General features: G+C 46.8%; 1 long non-coding RNA gene across 2 annotated transcripts in view; it reads right to left on the reverse strand.

Moving 5' to 3' along the window:
- Positions 1-1730: 1730 nt before the first annotated feature.
- LOC138566937 (uncharacterized) overlaps positions 1731-20097 on the reverse strand; it is a 381034-nt gene continuing 362667 nt past the window's right edge. For both annotated transcript variants that reach the window (XR_011302067.1, XR_011302066.1), the window contains exon 5: positions 1731-5148. This is a non-coding gene — a long non-coding RNA (uncharacterized lncRNA). The remainder of the gene's footprint in view (positions 5149-20097) is intronic.

Genomic DNA, 20097 nt, shown 5'->3' on the forward strand with positions numbered 1-20097 from the left:
TGAGATGTACTACCAATCTCTGCATGTCCACCAGTGTCATCTTATGCGCCGATATCGCCCTCTCCAGAAACTGGTCCAGCTTATTCAGCTTGTCTTCCAGCAAGCGTGAGGTCATGGCCACTGAATCCAGCTCAATTCCTAGAAAAGTCAGAACTACTGTCGGGCCCTCAGTCCTATCCTCCGCCAATGGCACTCCTAGCATCAACAACTGAAAAACCTCCAGCATCCGCTGGCACTACTGCTCTTCGCCTGCCCCACTGATGAACAAGAAATCATCCAAATAGTGCAACCCCCCCAAAACCAGAAATGTAAGTAAAAACCCACCGAAGAAAAGAGCTAAAATGCTAAAAAATGCACATGACATTGCCCAGCCCATCAGCAATCCTTTGTCTACATACATTTGACCATCAAACTGCACCTACAGCAACCAAAAATCCTCTGTATGCACCGACACTTGGCCATAAAAGCACCACACCATTTCTTCCTCACCAAACCCACTGCCTGATCAACACTGACATAGGACACCCCGCAATCCTCCAGAGCAATACAATCATTCACAGACATGCCCTCTGGCCATGACAAATGGTAAACCAACCTCAACTCCTTGTCTGCTTTTTTAGCCACAACCCCTAAAGGGGACACCACCAGAACGCTCAGCAAATCTGGAATCAGCCCAGCACTTGTCTCTCAGCCACCTCCTTCCGCAGCCTCACGCTTACCACCTCTGGGTTAGTCTGGGCTGACATCAGGTTTTCCACCCACTGCAGCATCCTCAGGCCCCGGTACCCCAACTTAAAACCCTCCCGGAAAACTGAATCCAAAACTCTGGCCCTTTCCTATTCGGGTAAACACATAGCCACTCTTCCACCAGATCTACTTTAACTGGAGTATAGGCCTTTGCCCACAAGCCCCCGCCATGCCTCACACCTCCTCCCCCTCTCTCCTGTCACAAAACACTGTGTGATGGGATGCCGTTGTGCGCATCTGCTGCACTTGTGTCTAAATTTGCACACTGGCCTAGAGCAATCCTCTTTATCAAAGACCCAGAATGCTGCTGATGGCTGTACTCTGCCTCCTCCCTCGCCCCATCAGGTGGGGCGACCAGGAAAGGGCCGGTAAGACATCATTGGAGACTTGCACTTTTCCACCCAACATGGCTCCTTGCACATCTTCTGTGGCTCGCTCTCGAGCATGGACACACCAGCACCTACCCCACTGCCCTCTTCCTTGCTGCACTGGCATGTTCTGAATACTCACAAGGCATAGGTGGTTTAGCCGTCCCTTCCCCCACTGTATTTTTTGTATATTTATTTGTACTGCAATCCCATGTTCCCTCCCTGTTGCCCTGTGGGTGCTTTGAAACAGAATTATCCATCTGCACTTCCACTAAGGCTACACCTCTCCCATCTCCCCTCACCAAGATCTCTGTCATTACCCCCCAACCCCCATACCACTGCGCCAAGTGCCCACCCCCCTTGATGTGCCCCCACCTAGCCCCCAAACTGTCTCATGTCGCAGACCATTCCCTACCCTGCTCACCTCTTCTTGCCCCTTCATCACCTAGCCGCATCATCCTGGCGTCCACGCCGCTACTCCTCACTTCTTTTCTCATCGGCTCCTACTGCAGGGACAAAAAACATCAGCAGAGTCTCCAGCCCTTCTTCCCTGCAGTCTCCCTCTACTCATCTTATCCCCAACCCCACCCTCCCCCTCAAAACTCTCACCACGTCCTCCCCGTTCTCTTGCAACCCACTCCCTTTGGCCCCTCTCCTCCCACAGCAACCAATCCTCCTCCCCTCCTTCATCTTCCCCAGCTATATACCATTCATGTTGCGTGCACCCGCTCAGGCCGGGCATATTCTCCTTGGGCCAGCACGGGGCATCCACCCCGATGCTCCTGTGTCGTCTTCCCAGCGCGGTCGCACCAACCCCTACCTGATGGGGGGCGTGCCACTCCCTCCCTGTTCAAATCTGTTGCGCAGGGAGGTTGTCCCACACCTTGCCCTGTCACCGCTATCTATCTGGGAGAGTGACTTCCTCCTCCCACCTGCACTCTTCTGCAGGCATTTCCCACCTCGCCCCCTCTGTACCGCTGCCCCCCTCGAACCATCCCTTCTCTACCATCCCCATTGACACACCCCACGTCCAATTCAAACTCTACCCTCTCTTTGCTCGCACCCCCACCTGTACCTCCAGGCCCACAACTTGACCCCCATCCACTCCCTTGCTCCTCGCTGCCCTCCTAGGTATATCCGCCATGCTCCTTCTGGGCCCTTTATCCCATACCTCTCCCCTCCCCGCCAAAGAGCTGCAAGCCACCACCGCTGCATGAGCCCTATCCAAAGCTGCTCTGCGCGGTGGCCTCCCCCCACCAGGTCCCTTTTTCCCCCATAACTTCTTGTACCACTCCTTCTAGCTGGGCTTTAGATGTCCTGCTGATAATGATCAACGCCTCTCGCTAGGCCCGAGCATCCACCACACTCCCAGACATACTCCCCTCCTGCCGCAGAGCTGGCAAAATATTCCCCTGCTGCCGTGGACCCCTCCACCCCAAAACTGCTGACCCAATCCGCTACCTGACAGGTATAATATCCCTCCTCTTATGTCTAAGTGTTATTATTTCCTTCCCCTTTATTTATTTTTTATATTCCTAATTATTATCTTATACTGATTTTTTTTCTGATTTTTTTCTTCTTTTATATATATTCCCTTATGCTTCCCCAGTGGCATTACCTCCCCCCAAAGTCACAGCTGGGTCTATCTTCCCCACAGCAGAGGCCCAAATCAAGGCTTGCTAACCATATGTTCCCAAATATTTTTTTAATCTTTCACCCCTGCCGCTCTCCCCGTTATGCTCCTACAGCGATGCACAGTGAAGGCTGTATATGTACCCATATGTTATCATATGTTTTTTTATCTTTCACCCCCATCGCGGCCCCCGCAGCTCTCCCCGTTATGCTCTTGCAGCACACAGCACTGCCCCCTGGTGGTTGCACTGGGCACCATACTCTGAGCCCTCCCCTTCCTAGAACAGCGCGGGTTTCCCGACAAACATGTCTGTCTAAGGCTCTACACCCGTTGCACATGGGCCGCACAAAATCCCCACGCAACGGGACAGTATGAAGGGCTGCCCCCACAAAGCTAGTGGCCTGAGCGAAATCGCCCAAGAAAACGTCCTGCTCCACTGTCCAACAGCCTGAAAACTGGAGGTGGAGGCACTGCTCACGGAGGCAAGCCGGCCCACCCAAAATGTAAGCAGGTAGGTGGGGATTTATTTACAAATCCACCCAAATATAACATGTTCAGGACTCTTATTTTATTGTTATTTATTTTTTATATTCACTGCATGCCCGTCCCACACTATCGAACACACTGCCTACTAACCTCGCACCCAACGGCCCAGCAGCGCCAGCAACACCAGGCCCAGCACGACAGGGATGGATCGGGAGCAGCGACCGGACGCTCGTAAGGCCACCGACCATTGCTTGCTCTCGAACCTTCCCTGACTGTTATAAACCACCACAAAGGGGGACAGGCTATCCCCAGGCCTGTGCAGCACCCAAAAACACCCCGGGGGAAACGCTTGCCCATACCCGCCGTGAGCCCCCTGTCAGTGCCTTAAGTGTCACTGGAAAATGAGCCGGGGCTCATCAAGCAGGCGTGGCCAAATGGCAGGGGGACTACTGCTGGCTCGTTACGCCACGCCCCCCTGACGAGCCCAGCTTAATGGGCTACAGACAAACAGCTTTTTATAGAGATCAGCATCCGCTCCCCTCTAGGGGAGAGGGTGCTGATCTCTGCATTTATTGGCTAAAGGCTTGGCTGGAAGGGGACAGAGCCTTGCCGCTTCAGCCTTAATGATGGTGCTGCCCCTCGCTAGGCTGAGGAGGAGCAGCGGCACTATTAAGACGGAAACATTGAGGCCGCTGGAAGCCAAGGTCTTTTCCCCTAAAGCCTGAAACTCCTGCGAATGAGCAGGAGCTTCAGGCTCTAAAAAATAGCTTCTACTTCCTGCAGCATTACCTTTCTTCCATAATGGTGGTGCCGGCCCAAGGGCATCTCTTGCTTGCCTGCAGGTGCGACGCCATCATTTTGGATTAAAGGCCTTTTTTTCCTGAAGCTCTCGCACATGAGTGAGAACTTCAGGCATAAGGACTGCCAGGGGAGTTAAGAGAGCCTGGGCATGGCCCCACCTCAGAAAGAGATTTGTGACACTGGCGTCTGTCACCAGAGAGTAACGTCAAAAGGGAGAGAGAAACTAAAAGCGTGCCCATTCTATACCTGCTAGTACTAGCAGGGCAGCGCTTAAAAGCGATTCTGTTTTTGAAGCCGATCTTTTCATCCATTTATAAGGTCCTATGCAAGCATCTTGCATTTAATATTCAGCAGTGTGCAGGGCCGTTGTTGCAGTTATTTCTGCCGCAGAAACATTTGTGCTTTTAAGTTTGATCCAGGCAAACATTTGTAGACAACGTAGACAGCTTGGCGCAAGAAGAGAGGGGTTCAAGAGAAATCCGCCTTTCCCCTCCTCCTACCCCTTATAAGAAAGTTGGCAATAAGTGTTACCAAATTGACATGGTCCAGGCAGCAGGTTTCATGCATTACCCTTCTGAGTGACTGGAAGGGGTGTTGGGGCATACACCCCCAAACCTGTGTCTCTTCAAGTAATTCAACGTGTTGCCAAAGAACTATCGTTCACACAATACACATTCCCCGTATAGAAATGTGAACTAGCCATATTTCCTTTCCAGCAAGCAATTGGTACCAGGCGTGATGGGTCAACTCCCTTTCTTAATGCATTGTGGTATTTGTAGTCCAGCTCGTCTTCAATGCAGGACCAGCCTGCGCTGCTTAGGATGCGGAACCCTCTCGCGGCCTGGACTCACTCAGCACCCTGGAGAGAGGGCCTGCGGCGCAGTCATCCCTGTGAAGCAGAGAGGAGTCTGACAGGCGGCTGGGTCCACCGAGCAGCGCCAAGCCCCAGAGCGGTGGGAGTTTGGTGCAGGCTTGAGTGAGGAGGCCAGATCCAGTACTTCCTCCCACGGCCCGCCCACGTCCAGAGGAGCTCTGTATGGGCGAGGAGCGCAGCTCTCTGGGGCCGACCGGAAAGGTCCACATCGTGCCAGGTTCACGCGGCTTTCTCTCGGCCTGCACAGACAGAGAAGCAAATGCATAAGAGCTGCAGAACTGGGCATTGATTACTGTTTGCATGACCTCCGTTTCAGGCTTAAAAAAGAGTCACTAGCATATCGATCACATCATGGGAATGACACTGCATGGCAGGTGAACCAAGACATGCCATTTTGATCAGAGAAGACACTTCTTATCCTTGCAGTCCCTGCAGTCCAATTACTGACCAGAAGCAAACCAATCACCAGGAGACAATGACAACCCGTACACATTGTATTTCACCTGCGTTCACATAGACATTACTCTTGTTCATACAGGCAACTCAAATAAAAACTCTGCACAATGTAACTCTTATCGGAGGGAACAAACGGTGTGAATAATTTGTCAGGTTGTGTGTAATTCTCGTATCAACTTCTTTCTTCCGCCCATAATGCCGTTTTATAAACACACACTGCACAGACCATTGAAAAAGGAGCTTCATTACAAATGTACCCACTTCTGAGTTATACCTGGCTTTATCATAAACACTTTTTGATTGGATACTTAAATCTGTAGGACTACTCAAATAGCAAAAGTCTTGTGCCTAAATATATAGGATTGGGAAGGTGACCTTCCAAAACATGGATGATGGCCTTATAGACAGAGGGAGGGGGTCATTATTGCGGTATAATGACCCACCCACAAGTTTTGTCCCAGGGCGAAGAAGAGGGCCATAAGTTGGGGAAGGGACATTATCAAAAGCAGTAATGACCCCTCCCGAGGTCCATAAGGCTATTAGCACATACTGGTAATAGCAATATAGGTTGTAAAATAGAAATTGTTTTATGTTAGTAAATTAAAGGTGCTTTTATTTTGTAATTTCTTGTAAAAACAAAACAATTCATAATTAAGCATATTAATTGCAAACTCGGTTGAGCTGGAAAGGTTTAACCACAATTATGAATTAGGTATAATGTAGAAATAAACAGTTCTTCTGTCAGAAAGTGAAAGCTTTTCACATAGTTACGCTTTATCTTTGTTGTGGTAAATTAGGTGTTGCAGTGGGGAGAAAAGATCCTCTGAGAGAGGGAGCGTTTTGTTAAACGAAAACAAACCAGGAAGTTGCATTGCTGTTTCTCTGTGTGCTTTTGAAGTTAGAATATTCAGAATGCAGCCAGTACCCGTTGTTACTGACTGCACTCAAACATTTTGATTGTCTAACAGGAGGTCAATAACGGTGTGCATGTGCTTATTCATATTATGCATTTGTTTCTTAGCTTGTGAGTTTGGGTGTATAATACAGTCCCAGAATGCTGCCTTTTTCAGCCCTCCAAGTGCTATGAGAAGCTGCATCGTGCTGCAATGCCGGGATAGGTAAAGGCAAGGGCCAGCCAGTGATAATAACCAAGCACTGGTGCACCCCACACGAAAATGGCAACAAATGCCTGGTACTATTGGATGAGACAGCCGCAGAATGTCAGGTCAGTCTCAAAGCTGGGGGCGGGTTCATTGTGTAAGTGTCTTCTGGGGCTAATATCTTGGCAGCCAGTGACGGGCCCAAGTGAAATGTTGGACCACAGTCAGTGACCTGGGCTTCTTTCAGAACAAGAGGCCTCCCCAACACCCACTGCCCACAGAAGTAGGGAGCTGGTATCAGCAGGCAGGTGCTCGATGAGTAACCCTTTGCCCTTCCCCCGCACCACAATATACCTACACCACTACCGGCAACCCTACTTTGCTGCAAGTGTCTTTTTGACGTGCTAGTGGTGCTATAAACAAGGAACCCCTCTTAAGCCAATTATTTGCTCTTTTGGGAATCACCTGTATATATATATAGTTATGTTAAGCTCCATAGGAAACCTGAAAATTGAATTGCTAATAACGTTTGACTTACATGAGGGATTTGGCTGATATTTTGCAAGCAAAATATTCTCCTTTGCTGCAGTTACCTCTTGGTGTTAAATGGGGTAACAAGGTACACCCTGAATGTCCACTTTACTAACTCAAAATTGCTTGTGGTACTATCAGTCCTACAGATAAGCAGCATACCAGCCACTTTACCCGCTAAAATAGGCACATACTCCCAAAAAAGGATAAGGCCTGAAAAATGCTCTCAAACAAAAATGCACAACATTGCCAAGGAAGAAGTACATTGCCTAGAGCATCCAGACTGGGCCTCAGTTTTAATGCCGAAGCAGTCTCTTCATAACTTCGACAGGATAACATGTTTTCTTACAACATTGCTTGCTAAATAGAAAGGTGTGCACCTTTCATATATCTGTGTGGCCTAACGGCTAGGTTTCTTGTCTCTAAACCGTGTGACCTGGGTTCGAATCCTGGACATGGCTCTCTTGATCAAGTGGCAGGAGTACATATTAAAAACTGTTTTAATTAATTGAAAACACAAGTGGGGGGATACCGTCCACCCACTTGTACCCTCGACTTGAGCCTAGGGTAGGTCACTGTACTTAATATTCAATGTTAGTGAATTTGTATCTTGATGAAAGGAATGAGGAAGGTGTAGGCCCTAAGGCATGTACAGAAGAGAATGTGCTATGTTCTGTCTTGTGTGTTCAGGGACTGAGTGATGTCATTGATAGAATGTTCTGTTGGTGTTTGGAGTGCTGCTGTGTGAATTAGTGTTCCACCCAAGGCAGTTGGAGCCATGTAGCCTGGGTGGTGGGAGCCAGTGGGCTTCTCTCCAGCTCCTGTCCTGTTCCTTACCCTCTATTGTATTAGCATGAATAATCTGAATTTGGGAACTTACTTTAGCCTTACCTGCTACCTCCAGGATCTTACCTTTGTAACATAGTGGTTGTATCTACGTATGCTCTGTATGAGTGCTGCATTGATTGCTGTTCAGTGTGATGTATAGGTCTTATAGTATTGATGTCGTTCGTAACGTTTTTTCACGTTATTCCTTTCATTTAACGTAGATGTCCTTGACTCTATCTAGAAGTATTATTTGTAAATATTTCTTTTGGTCTTCCTTCTTATCCCAATGACTTTTGACCAAACGGTTACTGATCTCTTTGAAGGCCCCAAGAGCTTCTGTAGCTTCTGAGAGGACTTCTCCGCAATTAAGGAATGCTGCAGAATTGGCTGCTTAAGTGAAAACAAATGTGGGAAACATAGTTACCAGTCATATCTCTCCTATGACCTCTGGTGTCAATAATCTGCAATTTAATGGTCTTAATGGTCACTCGCTCTCCAGGCATAGACAATGCTGCTCAGCAACAAGAGGAGATTACAACTATAACTATTTTGTCTAGTGGCTCTGTGTTTGACACTCAAAAGCAGTTCATCATATGGCGGTATTAACCCGTTCCTGGCAGCCCGGGTTAAATGCCCGAGCAAAGTGAGGACGTTATCCCCGGTATATGCCACGGAACAGGCTAATAACGCCATTAGCACCCAGGGATACCAAAGTATTTCTATTAAAGAAAGGAACACGCGCAGCATCCCGTTCATTGAATGGCAATACTGTGAAAAGATGGCCACCAGGGTTGATGCAGGCGGGGCTTTTTATGGAGCCCCTCTTCCCTTTCAATGGCAGCCAAACAGAGCAAGGAGATAAGCTGCAGGACCTGCGGCGGCAGGTAAATGGGGATTGGGGGGTGGGGGGAAAAATTATTGCGGTGGTGGGGGAAGATGGGGGCCTGGGGAGCTGGCGATCAGGTGGATTGGAACGCAGGCTAGATCGAGAGTATCAGCCTGCATTTCTAGCCTCCTGACTGGACCACTCCCACCCACATGGTGCTTATATGAAATGATGATCTTGTACCTGAACTTAATTCTACTCTGTCACTATTGAACCACTCAGAAGTTACATGCTTTAGGTGTGCAAGACAGACACCTCATCAGGCCATTACATATGTCTTGTCCGGTGGTGACTGATGCTGTAGTCACTGTGGGGGTACTGTTACATTATAGTAGCCGGCTGAAGGTGATATCTCACAAGGCCAGGGGAATAGCCCTGCCCTCAATACCTCAACGAAAAAAGGTCAGAATACTCACATATGCACCATGCTCAATTCCACGGGCACTTCTAGATTGCATAATATTTAATCATATGTAGTGTATGCAATGGGTTCTGCAAAGTCTCTACACACATATAAAAACACACCGTCATATAATCAACATGTTTTATTTCAAATACCAAATCACAGCATAATCTATAAAAAAGAAACAGAGACATTATAATGCTATCAAAATATTTTCAACAACAGTACAGGGATAATGTTCTCGCGGTGCAAAAAATGCAAAAATAAAGTGAATAATTCATAAAGGTGCAAAAAATGACGGGTACATCAGTATTCAAATAACTGTTAGAGGGAGTAGTATATCCTTGTCTCTTTTTGAATGTGATTTCATGGACAATTCATGTGCATTTCCATCAAACTTGGACTTTTAAGAACTACTGTGTCTGAATCATTCACAATAGAGCACAACATACCCCTGCTGTGACATCCCCTCCAGGATACATGGCGTCACTTTCTTAACATCAGATTTCTGGTGTCGACACTATGTGTTTAGCCCCTTCTAAACAGAATACATTCACCCAAAATGTTTCTTCCACATGTTTATGGGGCCTTCATCAGGACACAAAAGTTATTCAGACAGAAGTTAATTCATGCACATTTTTAATAGGGATCCTGTGAGATCTGTATTAAAAAACATACAAAAGAGGACTGGTGAAACCCATCTACCAATCAATCTATACTCTATTGAAATTAAACCACACTGCTGTATGGCACTGACCTCAATGGTGTTCCCTTTAAGAGTGCAGGGCTTTTCAGGTATACACCAGCAATCGTGTCCAGCATCATCACTGCCAGTCACAGCTACTATGGCTGTTGGGATGGTTACTCTATAACAATTCTGTGTAAAGATACTAAAACACACATAACACGCTGCTTAGTAACGTGAATGCTGCATACTTAAGCACACGAAAATGCACTTACCAGCATATAGATCCTAGCATTACCAACCCTGTATATGCAAAAAAGATATTCTTACGTCCCCTTGTGCTTCTGGACTTCCTCCTCTGTACTTCTATGCTCAGCTGTATTCCTTCCGTCCAACTTGAGCAGTATCTGTCCCCATACCCACTCGTTTGGAGGGACTGTCACTTTGTTATCCCCACTAGGTCCCAGTATCCCTTTGTCGTCTCCCCTTAGTTTTCCTAAATCATCCGTAAACCAAGCTAACTGTCTAGAAAACTGTCTAACGCCTGGAAACAAGGATCCTTCCTTTACAATAACACAAAATTGACAACAAACAACAATTACCCCTCTCCAATATCTGTTGTATGGCTGAGTCGATACTTACACTCTGCCGATCCCGTGAAGCTCCTGGGCACATCCTCTCCCACAATCTGGCACTGTGCCATCTTCTCTGCTTGGCGTCCCATGGGGAGCAGGCAGGAATTTCTCCAAGGCGGCTCCTGATGACCTTCTGAACATCCAGGCTTGGTTTTCACTCTGGTCCCCACGGGTGGCAACGCATCCCTTTCGGGCTTGCAGAGGGAAAAAGACTGTCTTAATTCCCGAGAGGTCTTAGCAACCGTCCTCTGCTACCACTTGTAAGTTTACCCCACTACCTCTCCCTTCCCCTGTTAGGTTTTTGGAGGTAAGCTCATTTTTGTGACGTCAGGGGTCAACAAAACCGGACAAAAGATGCCTGGAGCGTGAGAGTGCTTGGAGAATGTTTCATTGTTCATGCTGCGATCCCTCGCAGTGAATTGGTGATAAAGAGAGTGAACTTAGTCCTATGGCTGGGTCTTCCATTTTTGGGGCATGGGATTTCCAGGGCTCAGTTCTTCCTGCATGCAGATGGGGAAACTGATAATAGTTCCCTTGCCACTATTACACAACCATACTCGGAATGAGGCCTTTAGTGATTAGTGTGGCTGCGGGCAGGAGCAGTCATGGCATGAGAGTCTGCCATTAAAAACCTGCTACGCCCTCCCTGTATATCATAGACATGACACTGTGTACAGGCAGGTCACAAGTCCTTTGCCTCACAGTCATTGGAGACTCAGAAGTCGGTTCACAACCTCAATACCTTCCTAGACACCCTTTTAGGAGCCCATAAGAAAGCAGCAATGTTTCGCCCACGCAAATATCCAAAAGCAGCGACAAGGACCTGCAAGGCAAAGGGAAAAATGACAGTCAGGAAAAATGTCCACAGCTGACCCATGAAGATTGGTGAAACCCTAATGTGTTCAGGATTTGTTATTCCAACATGTGCTTCGTGCTTTTTCTTTCATATTTATTACAAATAAAAGATCTATATTTTTCCACATTTTTGAACTGAGTAATGTTTATATGGTGATGGTTTCATTTTAAATTTCACAATAAGTGATGTTTATTTTGTGGCAATGTTTCTTTATTCGGAAGGCCGACATTTGATACGTTTAGTAAATTGTACATATATTGATTGAGTTCACATGCTGGGAACTCTTCCATGTATGGTGTTCACAGCTGACTTTAGACAGAATGTTGCAAAAGGGCATCCCACTGGGACAAGGGGTGTGAAAGACCCCCGTCCATAGTTGCTACTCGTAGGTAGAGGAATACATTGCGTAATCCTTTCTTAATAAAATCAACATCAATGTTCGCCTCATAGAAAAAAAGAGGGGGTGAGGCGCGCTCTCTAGTTCCCAGCTTTGTGTACCTGCTGCAGTTCAGTTGCTCTTCTCTTCCAAGCGCTTTCATGTCTCTTACAATATTAAGGGAGGCAGTCTTTTCAGGTGTTACTAATTTAGTCTCAATTTTGGTCTCAAGGAATTCTGGTAGCTGTAGTCAATTCTGGTAACCAGGAACCAACTCCCCTCCAATAGCACAATTTTTTTCCCCACGGTGGGTGGAGGGGGGAAACCCATCAATGTGGCACTCCTAGGTAGGGCATAGTGACCCCGGTGCCGCTGCCTCTGGAGCCCGGGACTCTCGAACAATATGTAGAAAAAAAGAGGGGGTGAGGCACGCACTCTTGTTCCCAGCTTTGTATACCTGCTGCAGTACAGTTGCTCTTCTCCAAGCGCTTTGATGTCGCTTACGAACTTCAGGGATGCAGTCTTTTCAGGTGTTACTAATTTAGTCTCAATTTTGGTCTCAGGGAATTTTAGAAGCTGTAGTCAATTCTGGTAACCAGGAACCAACTCCCCTCCAATAGCACAATTTTTTCCCCATGGTGTGGGGAGGGGGGAAACCCATCAATGTGGCTCTTGTAGGTAGGGCATGGTGACCCCGGTGCCGCTGCCTCTGGAGCCCGGGACTCTCAAACAATATGTAGAAAAAAAGAGGGGGTGAGGCGCGCACTGTTGTTCCCAGCTTTGTATACCTGCTGCAGTTCAGTTGCTCTTCTCCTTCAAGCGTTTTCATGTCTCTTACAGTCTTCAGGGAGGCAGTCTTTTCAGGTGTTACTAATTTAGTCTCAATTTTGGTCTCAGGGAATTCTGGTAGCTGTAGTCAATTCTGGCAACCAGGAACCAATTACCCTTCAATAGCACCATTTTTCCCCATGGTGGGGGCAGAGGGGAACCATCAATGTGGCTCTCCTAGGTAGGACATGCTGACCCCGAAGCCACTGCCTCTGGAGCCCGGGTCTCTCGAACCAATATGTAGAGTAGAAAAAAAGAGGGGGTGAGGCGCGCACTCTAGTTCAATGTTCGCCTCGCTTGCAGGATTCAACTCTTCCTCGTCCAGGTGTTGTTGTGCATGCAGGTCTTGGCCATTGTGAGGATCGTCTAGTGATAGGTTAACATGTGGTAGTACTGGCACATGCCACCCAATGGCATTGCTATGTAATGAGTGTATCTCCTATTTTACACAAAAAAAACGACCTTTAAACCACAGTACACGTGAACACATTTTAATTATGAGCAGTACAATAGAAAACCACACCGAAATAAGCTATTTTAAAATGCACACTATTGTACAGTAGTTAAGGTCACAAGAATTCATGCCCCCCTACAATCATGTCTGTTCCGCCCCTCATGCAGTGAGCAGCAGCAGGCGGAGTGCTTGGAACATGCAGCAGCAGAGCGCATCGTGGTGACATTCTTTCTTGCACACTCTACAATAATTCGTTTTTTATATAGCACTTTAATCTAAAGTGCTTTACATAGGACATATTTACATACATTACCATTACTGCCCAATTGAAATTGGTCCTCGTTTATAGAAGGATGAAAGGTGGAGTAGGCACCTGTAACGTGGGAACATGGCAGTTAAAGCGACATTTCTATCACAATTTCCCTTGCCACAAGCTTTCCACGATTCCTATATTTTTCGACTTTATGAGAGGCGGTTTGTGTGCTATGTGCTCACGGCTAAAGTTCGAGAGTAGGGTCTGCGTATGCAGAACAGTCAGACCCAGATCTGGAGCCTCCTATATCTTGATGTTCTGCGTCGTAGGCATCCCTGGATCCAGCTAGAACAGTTCATGTAATGATATCACATGTTCTACATAGCTCTTCATGACGGATTCCTCCTGCTTCCAAGCACTGTGTGCTATTAGAAAATGTTATGTTACTCAATTTATCGACCTCGGAAGGATGAAAGGCTGAGTGAGGCATGATGCAATGTTAAGTTGTGTACCTGGCAGAGCTGATTCTTTAACTCAGTGCACTATTTTGATTTTATTTGGATTTGTAAGGCACCGAAGCCCGCAGGCATCAGGGCGCCGAGAACCCAACAAGAATGGGAAAAGCTAGCAGCCGGTAGGCACAAGCAGCACCTGAGCTACTCAAAAAGAATCGGTTTTTTGACACTCAGACTACAGTATGTCATTTCATGAACTGTACAATTCTGAAGATATATCTACCCACACTCTCTCCTGTTCGCTCCAGTCTTTACAGCACATCTTAATGAAGGGCGTCATTGATTAATTGGGGGATAGAGCTTTCATGCAGGCTGCTTGCTGGGAACAGAAATCAGGATTTTACCCCATAGTGTCCTACAGTCTTGGGAGGATAGCTCAGCGGCAACGAGCTCGCCTTGGAAGCAAGACGATGTTGCGCAACACAGGTTCGATCCCCGGGTCCACGCTTAGAAACCTCTGGGTTTTAAGCGTCTTATAAATAACCTATCATATTATCATATATATAAAATGTTTTCCACACATATGCGATATGTAGGTATATTAGGTGTGTGCTAATTATTTATGATGGAGGACTTTGTTGTTGGCCACTGTGGGTTCACCTCTACATTTGCCTGAGTACCCCCAAAATATGTTTCCTTTACACGGCACTGAGCATGGGACACACTGGAATTGGGGTAAACGGACACTGAGGCCCTCATTACGACCCAGGCGCTAATGGTTTAACGGCGCCGTAAAAGGCAGCGGCACCGTTAAACCATTAGCACCTGATTACAAGGTCCCTTTGCGGGACCCGTACTTAACGGCTGGTGTAGACCAGCCGTTCAAGTGGGTGCCGCAAAGGGACCTTGGCGATAATTACGGCAACCGATATTAGCGGTGCCGTAATTATCGCCTTCCCCATTCCCATTATGCCCTATGGGGCAAAATGGGAATGGGGAAGGGCAAATGGTGAATGGGGAATTACTGCCCCCGCCAACCTTGTGGTGGGGGCGGTATTTCCGCCATCCACCATGGCGGAGACCGGCATGGACCATGGTGCTAACAGCACCATGGTCCAACGCCAGGGTCGTAATGAGGGCCTGAATGTAGTTACAGGTAGCAATGCAATGCCAGGTCCCCAAGGCATTTAAAAGCCCTACCCACTGAAACCTCAACGTGTGGTGACTGCCTACATCCATGTATTGAGAACAATGTGAATGGAACCGAGCTGGAGATTAACATCATGAACCAGTGCCTTATGGCCAATCCTAAACCTTGAGCTCTGCCACTGAGCCCTGGTTGGGGAGGCTTTTTGGGCTTCTGGGAAGACTTCAACATTTCAACTGGGCCACTTTAGCCCAGTTAAGGTTGGCTCCTTGGGTATCAAGCAGTCAAGCTCGGAGACTTTGGCGGAAAGAGGGCCCCTGCCCCATGCCATGATTAAAGAAATGCCACTGCGGGATAGTACCAACCATCTTGATCAGATTGAGGTCTAGGAATCAAAAATGTAAATGCCAGGCGAGAGCTGAAAAGAAGTCCAGTTTGTATGGGGGACCTTTGAAATTGGAGGTTGGGGCAGAACAACATAGCCGAACTTTCCAAGCCAATCTAACACGAAAAATCTCTCAGAGAGTAAAACGAAAATCAAAAAGTGATGGAGAGAGGTGTCTGAATTATTCAGAACCATTGGCATTGCTGCGAGCAAGCTTCTATACCGTTGCTATTTACCCCATCCATCAACTGTCTGCAGGTTGAGCTCTGACGGGTTGGAAACCATTCCAATGAAGGTTGGCTCCTGGTCGTAGGCCTCCACACATTCAAGACAGAGCCATCTCTCATGTGTAAGGAGTATGCATTCTCCTGCTCAGGCAGCGTGTCTGAATGCTTTGAATCCCTTCAGTATGTAACAGAGAGAGAGAGAGACCTTGCGAGCCATTTCCCACTCCCACACCTCCATTATCAGCCAGCAGAGGCAGGATGTGTGTGGCGCTGGTTCCTGATCTCATACAGGGCCGCCATTATATCTTTGTGAATAGAATATCTCTTTTACTAGACTACTTCTGGGCATCAGAAGAAACCCAGGAAACTGAAGCACAAATAGAACAGCAAGGAAGATAAGACCCTATGCAAAATACACAGAAGTCGCTACCACAAAACATTTGGAACAGCATAAATGGTCTCGTGTTCTTCTGCATTTTATGTGAATTTACCAAAGCAGACTCCAAAAAATAATGAAGGGCCAGGAGAACCTAGTGCCTCACTACAAAACAATGCCTTGCCCACCCATTCCCCAACACTTGAGAATATCAAGTGACACAAGGATGCTTACTTTGTTAGACTATGCATCATGCACAATATAGAATGTCCCTCCTCAGGGGCCACTTAGGTGCTCAATGATATACCACTAAGACTCTAAAGAGGTCCTCAGGAGAAGAAAGAAGAGGAAACATTGCAATGGTGCAAAGCTAGGAGCAGTAGAAAAGTAACCCCAAACCAAGAAGAAATAAATAAAATGAGAGGAGCGTGAGAAAGGGATGTCATTTCAACAAAATGCCAGGGTAGCGTAGTGACATCACACGACCCTAGACCTCTGATGACATCACAGGAAGTGATGTCATTTCACCCCACCCTGAAGTGACATCACAGGAAGGGATGGAGCACGACCTTGACAAAACAGGAAGTGGCATCACATTGCATCTTAAGCACACTACGAGAAATATGATTACGATATCACTGTAATGTGATATACATTTCATACAAGAATGAATCACTATATGTGTCATTAATATCAGTGACCCATATTACCAAATCACTGTGAATGCAAGCAGACATCCAAGGCCAAATGATAATGATGTGTTATTATACTGCACTTACGCTTAAGTGCTTTATACAGAACAGATATACATACAATATCACCCAACCTGTGTTGGTACTCATTTATCAACCTCAGAAGGATGAAAGGCTGAGTTGGCATTGCCGGGATTCGAACCTGCAAACTGCAGAACACACACACACATTGCAGCAGCGAGTGCTCAACCCACTGAGCTATCTTACCGACTATAGCTATCTTACCGGCTATAGTTATGAGCAATTAAGTGTCTGAATGTTCTCAAGGTCAGAAAGCAAATTTCCACTCTTTAGTGGGTACCATTAAACTGGTAACTGAGATTTAACAGCAGGCCAGTTCATTGGTAGGTCTGGTGTAAAGTTGGCCACATGTGAAGACTGTGTGGATCTACTTTTCAGGCTTCAGAGGTTGGCAAAATACATACCATTGGGAGGGTTCATAAATGTGTATTAAAGAATTTAAAGTACCGCAGGGAAAGCAGCGCACTCACACAGTATCCCATACTCTAGGCGCTCGTTACCTCATTCATGCAAACAAACATACTGAACAGCATGCCATGGAGATAGGACAGATAGACACATTACAACAAAGCATTCATTGTGGCAAAATGAAACCAAAGGCCACTTTCTGTTCTATGGTCAAACATTTCTACACTGTACACAAGTTTTTATGCACAAGGATTTTGTCAAGTGACCGAGGACACTTAGATGTAGTGTGTTGTGATGATTGTAACAGAGACAACGACAGAAAAAAACATGCTATAACTGCAACTTGCAAAAAGCAAAATACATAGTCAGAAATTGATGCTTATTCTACTCTAAATGCTTTTTGGAAGTTTTTGTCTGCATTGTGAATGAATTTGAGGCGTTTAAGAACAGACTAAATCAGTGACTCATCCCCTGAAGTGTGCCTGAAATAAACCTTTAATGAGTCTAGCAATTATTGTCAGAAAGACACATTATTTGTTATTCCTATTCTTTCTTATATAGGGGCACTGCTCAAAGTGTTACACTTGTGGAACCCCCTGTTTTTTTAAGAGGCCTGAACAAGAAATCCAACCACTTCAGAAACAAAGCCACCTGGCACTGGTCACAGCCCAGGAGCTTCCATTTAAATATTTTTTTTAGTGGTAGCAAGGGAGACCACAGTGGTATAAAGGCAGACCTCAGGGGTCGCTGTTGCAACCCCTGGCTACCATCAAAGGATGTACCTGGCGTGAGATGCACAAGGAACACTGCAGAACAAATAATGACTTGGCAAGATATTATATGATATGATATGGCATTTACAACGCGCCTATACACAAGTGTTTCAAGGCACGATGAGGCAAGGGATGGGGAACAAAGGGGGGACAGACAGCGATCCTACTAAGCCAGGTGTCATTCAGAATGCGCAAGTACATGGGATGGTGGGAGGGACAGTGCAGTGCAAAGGAATAGATAATAGCAAGAAGGAAGGTAACGGCCAGCAAGTGCAAGTGCAAGGGTAAGTGCAGACATCAGGTTTCAAGTGCTGGTAGGGTGACTGCAGGGATACAGAACAGTCCCCAAGTGCAGGGGTTCAGATGCGGCAGGTCATGCATTAGACCTCGTTAAAAAGAGTACTCCACAAAGGAAGCAGCACGCATGTAACATGGATTGGGAGATAGGGACATTGCCCAGTACAGATAGTGGCCATCTCATGTTGGTCTATGACAGTATCTGAAAGGTACTCAATCCCCACCTATCAAACATCAACATGGCAGCACCTTCACAAACATCTCAGACGCTGTGCAGAAATCCCTGCCCAGACAGAGCTACTGAGTAGGGCATATCAACTCACACACCAACCCCCCACACCATACATGGAAACAATCACACCGATCATCATGCCCACCAAATTCATCACACGACCTCTATTGCTGCATATGCAGGAAACTGTGCTGGCCATAGACCACAGCGGTCTGCATAGGACACACGAAATAGGGGTCTTATATTTTGGACTACAAGTCGCGTGATCCGCCACCATTAACTATGTTGGGTAAAGCTGATGGAGTTGTCGTCCAAAACATTGGGTGAGCTGAAGGTTGTAGACCTAGGCCATGGACAGTGAGCCCTCTCCACTGCCAGGCAAAGCTAGAACTATGCGTACCTCTGGCCAGTGCTAGAATTTGGATGGATTTCCCTGAAATCAGAATCTGCTCAGAATTGTATGCGTGTTTTATAAATTTGGAAAAACCAAAATCCCACGTTTGAGCTGCTGTAAAATACTTCACCCAGCAGTCATTGGATATTCGGAGTGGCTATTTTCTTTTAGAGCTGTGAATGGTGGGTAATTAAAAATGGGAGGAATACATAAAGCTCCATGGTATTTGATACAGTGACTACAATCAAATACCTTTTTTTTACTGTGTCTCTTTCAAGGACAGATTTGTTTGGGCTCACATTATTCTTCATACTGGTAATTGTAGGCTTCCTTTCAGGACAGGGAAAATAATACTAGAATTATATTATTTTTACTTAACTATATTGTCGGGTGGGTTAATTGTGTCATTCGTGCACGTTTCAAGTAATCTCTGTAAACATTATTTTAATACTACGTTTTGCAAATTTTTTAAAAGCCTGTGAGTTGCCTGCCATAACTTGCTTTCTAGCCCCACCCCCATTCTACCCTGTCCCCCAGTCGAATGACAGAGTATTTTTTCAATTTCCAGGACTGCATGCAGTTTGTATCTCCCGTACATGTAACTATCACCAGGAATGCCTGTTACCCACCGTCAGTGCCCTCAGCAGTGACTGAGGCCCATGTCAAGTCAGGACTCTTTTTTGTTTTTGTTTAATTTATTGGACATTTGTATGGCGCTCATACACAGATATTTTCAGGCGCCACAAGACAAGATGGGGGGAGGTATGGGAATCAAAAAAGAACAACAAAGATGGTTATATTGGCCTTGTAACAATGCTACCATGCAAGTGCAGGACAAGGTAGTAATTGCAAGGGGGAGGGAGGAAGGAGGAGGGAGGATGGAGAAGTGCAGGAGTGGGGTACCCCTAAGGGTGGGGGCGGGAAGTGCTGGGGGCCAGGCAAGTGCCAGGGGAAGGGGGAGGATGAGTGCGGTGGACTGAGAGGACCAAGTTGGGCTAGTCCAGGAAAGGGGGCCAAGGGCAAGGGCTGGGAAAGGATGCTGGGAGGACTGGTAGTTGGTGGTCTGGCCCCTTTATGACTCTGAAGGGTCCAGGCCCAAGTCACAGCGGCAGATAGAGAGTTAGCACGGAAGGGGGAGAGGGAAGGATGAGGAGAAGAGGAAAGTCTTGAGAAGTTTCCGGAAATTTAGAAGATCCGGCTCAAGTCTGAGAGGGGGAAGGTGGCTGTTCCAGAGGGAGGAGCCAGCTGATGAAAGGGATCTACCCCCACTCTCTGCTTGGAGAAAAGTTTGATCTGCAGAGAGTTGGAACCAAAAGACCGAAGGACTCTGGCCAACAGTCATTTATGAAGGGAAAGCTGGATGTAAAGAGGTCCCAGGCCCCAGAAACCCTTGTGGATTATGCAAAGGGTTTTGAATTTGATCAATGCGG

The sequence above is a fragment of the Ambystoma mexicanum genome, chromosome 2p, assembly GCF_040938575.1.
Source record: "Ambystoma mexicanum isolate Mex_15411 chromosome 2p, UKY_AmexF1_1, whole genome shotgun sequence".
In the NCBI taxonomy this organism is placed as follows: Eukaryota; Metazoa; Chordata; class Amphibia; order Caudata; family Ambystomatidae; genus Ambystoma; species Ambystoma mexicanum.